Source organism: Natator depressus, chromosome 23 (assembly GCF_965152275.1).
Source record: "Natator depressus isolate rNatDep1 chromosome 23, rNatDep2.hap1, whole genome shotgun sequence".
NCBI classification, from domain to species: Eukaryota; Metazoa; Chordata; order Testudines; family Cheloniidae; genus Natator; species Natator depressus.
Window position 1 is genome coordinate 17,887,768 of NC_134256.1, and position 8,491 is coordinate 17,896,258.

Below are 8,491 nucleotides of genomic sequence, written 5' to 3' on the forward strand. Positions count from 1 at the left end.
ATGGGCCCACGTCCTGGTCTCAGATCTCCCCCCATGGGCCCACGCCCTGATCTCAGATCTCCCCCCATTGGGCACCTGCCCTGGTCTCAGATCCCCCCCATGGGCACACACCCTGGTCTCAGATCTCGCCCTCCAGACACACGCCCTGGTCTCAGATCCCCCCCATGGGCACAAGCCCTGGTCTCAGACCCCCCTCCCATGGGCACATGCTCTGGTCTCAGATCCCCCCCATGGGCACAAGCCCTGGTCTCAGACCCCCCTCCCATGGGCACATGCTCTGGTCTCAGATCCCCCCCATGGGCACAAGCCCTGGTCTCAGACCCCCCTCCCATGGGCACATGCTCTGGTCTCATATCCTCCCCCATGGGCACACATCCTGGCTGTCTCCGATACTCACTGAGGAGGAGGTCCATCAGAGCAGATGCCATGATGGGGCAGCAGGGGGCTCCTCAGCACTGCCACCAATGACCTGGCGCCCAGCTCCACCTGCGAATCCACTTCTTGCGTATCCACCGAGCCTGAGGCCCGAGTGCGAGCGGAATGAAGAACTGCGCCGGGGGCTGCAGCCCCAGGAAGCCCATGATGCGCTCGGCCCCTTTCTTCCCCATCAGGTGGTTTCTCTTCCAAATCTACTGCAGCCAGAGCAAAGCCAGCTCCCTGAAGCTCCCAGCAAACCACATCCCAGCAGTCGGTCTCCAGCAAGCAAGATGCAGCTGAAGACCTTTTTGAGTCGATGCTGCTCGGTTATAGGACGTACAGGTGTCCTTTGCTCTGTATACTGTAGAAGTGGGTGAAGGGATAGAAATGTGCAAGGCTAGCTGGGTTTGAGTTGCTCCACATTCCCCTGTGCAGATAAGCAGTGTGTTAATGCACACCAAGATTTCACGGGAATCCTCCAGAGAGCTCTCTGGGAAACGTTCCCGGAGGTACTGGCCATTTCTTCGCTGGAGATTCCGGGGCAGAGCTGCTTTGTTCCTTCCCCCATTGTAGGAAACTTTCCCGTGCCACTTGGCAATCGCTTGCACAATGCAGCACACCGGTGAGCAGCATAGGGACCAGGACTGAAACCACACGCAAGTAGTAGATGCATCCTTGCTTCCCCTCAGCAGTGAGAGATCTGCTTTAATGATCCCCGCCTGTGGAAAATGGTGGCAGAATTTACAATCTTGTCCCTACTCACCTGCACTGTTCCCCTGGAAACATCGCCTACACTCTTTGCCCCAGTTTGAACGCCCGCCAGTGAAGACACACAAAAAGCTTGAAAAGTTTCTGGAGGGGATGGGATGACAAGACATCCCACAACAGGGTAAAACAGGACATGGTTAGCATAAAAATCAGTGACTTTCAGCCAAGTCCATCCTGGGGGAAGGGAAGCCCAGAGCCATGGCTCTGGCCCTCTCCTTACGCTCCCAGCCAGCCCAGACTGACTCGTTTAGAGCTGCCTGGCCCCAGACCCCCCATTGCCCCTCCTCCAGCCTTTGTCTCACTCGGGGCCCAGCGTCACCTGGTCACATACCCCTCCTGGGCTCAGGTTACGAAGGGGTCGGCCATAGCATACATGCAGGTAAGCTGGAGCAACCCACACAGAAGTCACACACCCTTATTCCCACCACTTAGACATTGGTGCAATACACAGGGAAACTGAGGCACACACAGTATTCATGCAAAACAGTAGGACTCACATAGGCTCACATACAACATAACAAGGGAAAATCCCCACTTCGTCACAGGGACATTAACCATTAAGACAGCTATCTGATGGATTCTCCATCACTTGAAGTCCTCAGCTCAAGACAGGACCTTTTCGAAGTGGAAAGTTGTGGGCTTGATGCAGAAACCACTGGGGGGAGGTTCTCTGGCCTGTGTTAGCCATCACTGTGGTCCTTCTGGCCTTGAGATCTATGAAACTATCAACACATCTACAGAGTAAGTCCATGTGGATCCATACGGCTGGGGACACGGGAAGGAAAACCTCTGTCCTATTCCACATGGGTGGAAAATTCCCTTCCACCCGATGGAAACACCAGATGAAGCTCCGCCTCTGACTTCACACTCACAGTGCCTCTTGCCATGTCTCCCTCTTTGCATTATCCCCCCCTGGCCCCGATGCTGCCGAACATTTAAGCATGTGCTTTGCTGATGCCTCTCTTTTAGCTCTGTACCTATTGGTTGGGCACGTGGGAGGGTGGTGAGCGTGAGGCGTTACTGTACCTTTAAGGTCTAACATGATACTTGGCAGAACGCCATCGATTTGTCAGTCCTGGGGACCTAGGGACAGAACAGACAAGACACAATTTATTGCATGGACCCACTTGTATGATGCGTTTACCGTATTTTCTTGCTGCTGTCATTCTGACCCAATTAGAGCCACTGTAGACCCAATTGGTTGAATTTGGGAGGCAGAGAATGGTATTAACCTTAATAATAGCACTGAGCTTTTATTTGTTTCTCCAAGTGACAGTTAAGAGATGACTTTGCCCCAGTGTACAAGTACAGGCACTGTGCGAAGGCATCATTAGCTCCGTGTTACAGATTGGGAAACTGAGGCAGGGAGAAAGGAAAGCCTACCTCCTGCTGGCAGTAATGGCCTCCAACCCACTGCAATACACCCTCGTCATGAGCGAGAGGGTCTGCATCCAACTGACAGCCACGCCATGGAGCAGAGCTTTCCTGCTGTGCGCTTCCCATCCAGGTTCACTTTCGTCGGCCAAGCGTCATCATCCGTTCAGCCTGCAGGTTCCAGGCCATATTGAGACTGGCCTGTTTGGACACCCAGATTGTGATGTTCTCCACCAGCATCTTCACCCTTCTTTGCCCTTGTGACGTACGTCTGCATCATTGTGGCTGTGCTGAGGATCCACTCCACCCAGGGCAGGGCCAAGGCTTTCTCCACCTGCGCCTCCCACCTCACCATGGTCCCGCATCTTCTACAGGATGGCCACGGTCACGTACCTTCTCCAGATGGGCATTGCCGCGTTTTATACGGCAGCCTGAAGAAGAAAATAGACGAAGGGGGCTCCGAGGAAGTTAGCGGGTGGGAAAGTTCATTCCTGAGGGCCACTGATAGCTTCCATTGGATTGTTATGGTCACTATCCTCCAGGACGGGCACCTCCACGCTTGCTGCATTTTGCTCGTGGAAACTTCCCTTTGGACAGTCACACTTTGCTGTATTGGAGGGCGGGCGGTGCCCTCAGTATAATTGTGTCTGTTTCTAAAGCAGCTTTACAAAGAAATAAAATGAAAACGAAAGCAAAAGGTGTCCCCATTTCATTCTGTTAAGCCACAAGGACCACAGGTGCTGACTTTATGATTTCCCCGGGGGTGCACGAACCCTGCTTCTCCCCACTCCTCCACGCCACCCATTCCCTCAAGGCCCCACTCCTGCTCTGCCTCTTCCTGCCCCATTCCGCCCCCTCCCCCGAGCGTGCCCCACCCTTGCTCCGCGTCTTCCTGCCCTCACTCCTCCCTTATCCCCCCAGTGCCTCCTGCCCGCCGCTGAACAGCTATTTGTTCCCCAAGAATGCTCCAGCCCCAAAGCCAGCGCCTATGGTCGGTAGGTGACCAACTTTTCAAAAAGCAAAAGTGGGACGCGTGCAGGAGCCCCGCCCACACATCTGTGGCCCTGCCCTAGCTCCGCCTCTTCCCTGAGGTCACAGCCCCTGCTCCTCCTCTACCCCCAAGGCCATACTCCCTGGCCAGGCCAGGCTGGAAGCTGGAACTGGGCCATGGTAAGAGCTGCCCAGGGAGCCCAGGCCACTATGGAGGAGCCCTGGACCTTCCAGCTGCCCTAGGGTGCCCAAGAGCAGCCCCCGGCCTGTGTCCCCACCCCCTGGGGCCCTGAGATACCTCAAAATTCTCAACTTTTTTCTCAGCTTTAAAATGTGGAATTTTCTTGTTGTTTAAATATTCTCCTGTGGGAACTGACACTCAGTCACTGTAGTGTTCTGTTTAAAAGCCTTCCGGAAAGTAACTAGCCTTGAAACAGAAATGAAAGCAGGGTTCCCAACTCTCATGATTTTGTCGTGAGTCACACGATACTGATTGTTTTCCTTAAAGCTCCAGATCCTGGAGTCAAGTGGATCTGTGCTGATTTCAGCCTTGATTCTTAAAGAAAAACGAAGTTTCTAGCCCTCATGGCTGTGGAGAAAGCTTCAAAATGTGACCCCAGGGCACCCTAATGGCTCAAAAAACAGAAGGCAAATAAGAAGAACCCCACGTCTATTATTGTACATAATTTCAGGCTTTTAGAGACAATCTCATGATTTTTGGTGAGCCTGATTCATGATTTTTGACCATTTGGGGTTGGCAGTACTGTGAAAGTGTTATTTTCATGCCTGGTTAAAGTCACTTTCTCGTCAATTATTTGTAGTGGGGTAACACCCCCTAAAGCCCCAGGCAGGTGCAGTATAAACTCACAGAGCCTTGCCCAAGTAGGATGTTTCCAAAATTAAATGATCTAGTCCAAGCTTGGGGAACTGCAAAAAGTGATAGAAAGTACTCTAATGACAGGTTTCAGAGTAGCAGCCGTGTTAGTCTGTATTCGCAAAAAGAAAAGGAGTACTTGTGGCACCTTAGAGACTAACAAATTTATTTGAGCATAAGCTTTCGTGAACTACAGCTCACTTCATCGGATGCATGCAGTGGAGAATACAGTGGGGAGATTTTATATACAGCGAGAACGCAGTTTCCCTGGGTGTTGCTAGTTTAACAAGGTGTTGGGAGAGGGAGTTTGTTGTTACAGAGGACCGGTGAGGGAACTTGGGACCCCACCCAATGGCCTGGAGAATGGAGACCCCAGTGACTGGTGACCTGGTGACCAGGAGGCCCAGCTCAGGAGTCACAGCTGGTTCTGGCCAGTGGGAGGACAATGGGCTGTGAAGAGAGGACCCCGGTGACCTGACCAGCCGGTTCCAGCCAGAGGGAGCCAGAGGACAGAAGAGAGGAAAGGAGGCCCAGGTGACCCTGTTTACCTGGGTAGAAGACAGTGGACAGAAGGAGGCTTGGGACCGGTGATATCAGATGCCCATCTGGGAAGCAGGAGGGCTCTAGCCTGGAGAGAGGGAGCAGGCAGAGCCCACCTGGATGCAGGGGAGACTTGGATGTGCTGAGGGAGGCCAGGCCTGAGGTCCTGAGAGTTTCCTAAGCTGTTTTCAGATGCTCAGTAAACCCTCTTGTTTTACGCTGGCTGAGAGTCGCTCCGGTCTAGAGAACAGGGTTGCATTATTTCCTCTGGAAGTGGAGGCCCTGGGGGTCCAGAGCGAGTGGACTCCCTGAGGGGGCCCACGGCGAGAGACAGGTATGCTAAGGCTCACAAAGGTGCGGCTTCAGAAGGCGGAGGGGCTTAACACCCAAGAAAGAGTGGACCCCCGAGAAGGGCTGTCTTACTGAAGGAGGTTCCCCCCAGGGACTGTTCGGGGCAAGAGCGGGCACAACCTGTGAGTCCGTGACACCGGGACATTTTGGGCCCGTTCACTTGCCGAACACGTGGCCCCCGAACAGCAGATCTCTCGTGGGGGGGGGGGTCCACTGTCTCACCCCTGCCTTGGACCCTCAGGTACCTCACAATGCCTTGCTGAAATAATTCCCACGCAGGCCACTCACGAACAGCCTGAGTTCCAAGCTCCAACCTGAGTGTCCGTGTGTAACTACAGCCTGCCAGCAACACCCTGGCTCTCACCAGCCCTGGTTATACTGCAGGGTGACCCCGACACACCCCCAGTGCCATATTTCCCCCAGAAAGCTATGTCCTGTGCTGGCCAGCCCTCTCCTGGACATCACAAGTTCTATTCAGTCCATTGTTCCTGTCAGAGAATAATATGCACACAAGTGGATCTGCTAAAACAATACAACAAGTTTATTAACTACAAAGAGAGAGATGTTAAGTGAATAGTAGTCAGAAATGGATAAAAGAAAACTAAAAATAAGACATTTACTAATCCCTAACTTAACAAACTACATCCGGTTCAAGCAAAGTTTCTCCCCGCACGTGTTCGGCAGTCTTACTGACCCAAACGCCAGTCAGGACACCTCTCCCAGAGTCCAACAAATGCTTCCTTTGTTGCTTCTGGTGCAGTGAATGTGATGGGCAGGGAGAGAGAGTGGGGTCCTTGGGATATTTGTCCCTCCTTTTTGTAGTTTCTGTCCCCCTCTTGAAAAACATTCCAAGATGGGCACTAGGAGACAAAAAGTCTGTAAGGAAGGACGTTCCTTCTGGATTTTTCACCTGTTTGGGCTGTCTTTGTCGTCCCTTCCTGCTTGAGGATTCTCTTTACCTATCCACACAGACATGGTGCCTCCTAAACCTCAGCTGGGGATTCGTCTTGAAGAAGGGAAAGAGCTGTAAGAAGGAAGGGCCGAAGCCACAAATCATTCCTCCCTTTCGCTCTGCCCACGTCACCCATGACACCTGAAGAACAAAGGGAGCAGCACTGGACTGGGGGAGGGATCCTGACTGAACAAAGTTCAGCCTATAGGACCTGCTGGAACATGTGGTGAGAGAGACCTGGCTTTGGATTCACTCTAGTTTGTTAAGTTGGGCCCTTGCTTTTTTTTAATTCTATTTTTCTTGTAACCAATTCTGACTTCTATGCCTCAGAAATCTGTGTTCACTTAAAATCGATCTCGTTGTAGTTAATAAACTTATATAATTGTTTTCTCTAAACCAGCGTGTGCTTGGATTGAAACGTTTGGGATACTCCATTTGAGAGAACAGGATTGGTGCATTTCATTTTCTATTGATAAAATGACAGACTTTATACAAGCTTGTGTTGTCCAGAAGCGAGCCGGGCAGTACAAGACACACAGTTCTGGGGAAAGTCTGGGACTGGGAGTGTGCTGGTGTCGCCCTCCAGTGTAATCCAGGAGTGGCTGGCAGCACTCACACAATATAACTGGGCGTGACTTACCTGCTGGAGGCTGGGTGTGAGCAGACCAGGAGTGGTCACTACCACAGCGCAGCCGTGTCAAAGGCACCTGGGATGCTGTAGGATTGAATATGACCATTTATCCATTGATATTATCACCGTTATACAATTGCAGCAAATTTTGTACAAAGTACTCATGTGAGGTGTCACTGTAAAAGTGACACTCTATCAAGGCATTGGGAGCATGAGGAGCAGCAGTCTGGGGTGGGGCAGTTATACTGCCTGCAGAGAGGTGATCCCAGGGGAGCCGGCACCTCTGTGGAGGAAGGAGACAAACACATGGACAGAGACATGAAGCCAAGTGCTGCTCTGAAGCTTTATTGGTGTCCATCAGAGAATGACCAAAACTGGGTTTGCCATGCACAGAGTTAGCCAAACCCGACCCCCAGCATGGGCCCTGGCGTCTGCCCTGGTACAACCACCCCCACCCCCACACCCCACGCCTGTGTCCTGCATGCCATGCTCCAGACCGGAATCCCACCCCCTACTCCATTACTGGAGGAGGGAGTGTGTCTGCTGAACTGGAAAGGGGGGCAAACCTGCAGGGGAAACCCAGGGCCCAGATCCCAGGGGTGTAGGCACCCTGGAAATGAGATACAGAGAGAGAGGGAGGGGAGATCACAGGGCAATCCCAGTGCCCAGATAGCTGGGGGATAGGCACTTTGAAATGAGAGAGATAAATAGAAGGAGAGGTATGTGAGAGGCATGGACAGATCGGCTGAGAGATGGATGGACTGATGGATGAGTGGGTTGCAAGATGGATGGATGGATGGGCTGATGGACAGATTGGTGGAGGGATGGGTTGACAGACAGATGGGTTCATGGATAGACGGTTGGATGGATAGATGTATGTATGGATGGATGGGTTCATGATTGGATGGGTTCATGGACGGATGGATGGCTGGATGGGTTGAAGGACGATGGATTGACGGATGGATGGGTTGACAGACGGATGGGTTCATGGATGGACAGCTGGACCGATGGGTTGAAGGACAGGTGGATGGATGGGTTGAAGGATGGATGGGTTGGTTGTTGATTGATTGCATCGCAGCTTACATTCTCCTCCCACCTTGGCGTCTACCCCCATGGACTGACTTTTGGGGCAGGCATGGCTGGGTTTTTCACTGCTGTTAGGCAGGAGTTCTTGTTGACATCCTTCTCCTCACAGCTGTGGCAGCCCTGGTCATCACACAGGTACAGGGGCACTTTACAGAGCGTTTGCCATGAGTTCCATACAAGCTGCTTTCTCCGCCTTCTGTCTTGTTGGAAAACCTCCTTGAAGGCCAAGGCACGGCGGTCTTCATTTATGGCACCGAAGATCCCATCCATGAGTTCTTGGATGCAGTAGTCGTCCTTCAAGTTGAGGCAGGTGCCCAGGCAGGGGGCAAAATAGGTGAAGAAGATGAAGCAGCCTTTCATAAATATAAAGGGAAGGGTAACCACCTTTCTGTATACAGTGCTATAAAATCCCTCCTGACCAGAGGCAAAACCCTTTCACCTGCAAAGGGTTAAAAAGCTAAGATAACCTCGCTGACACCTGACCAAAATGACCAATGATGAGACAAGA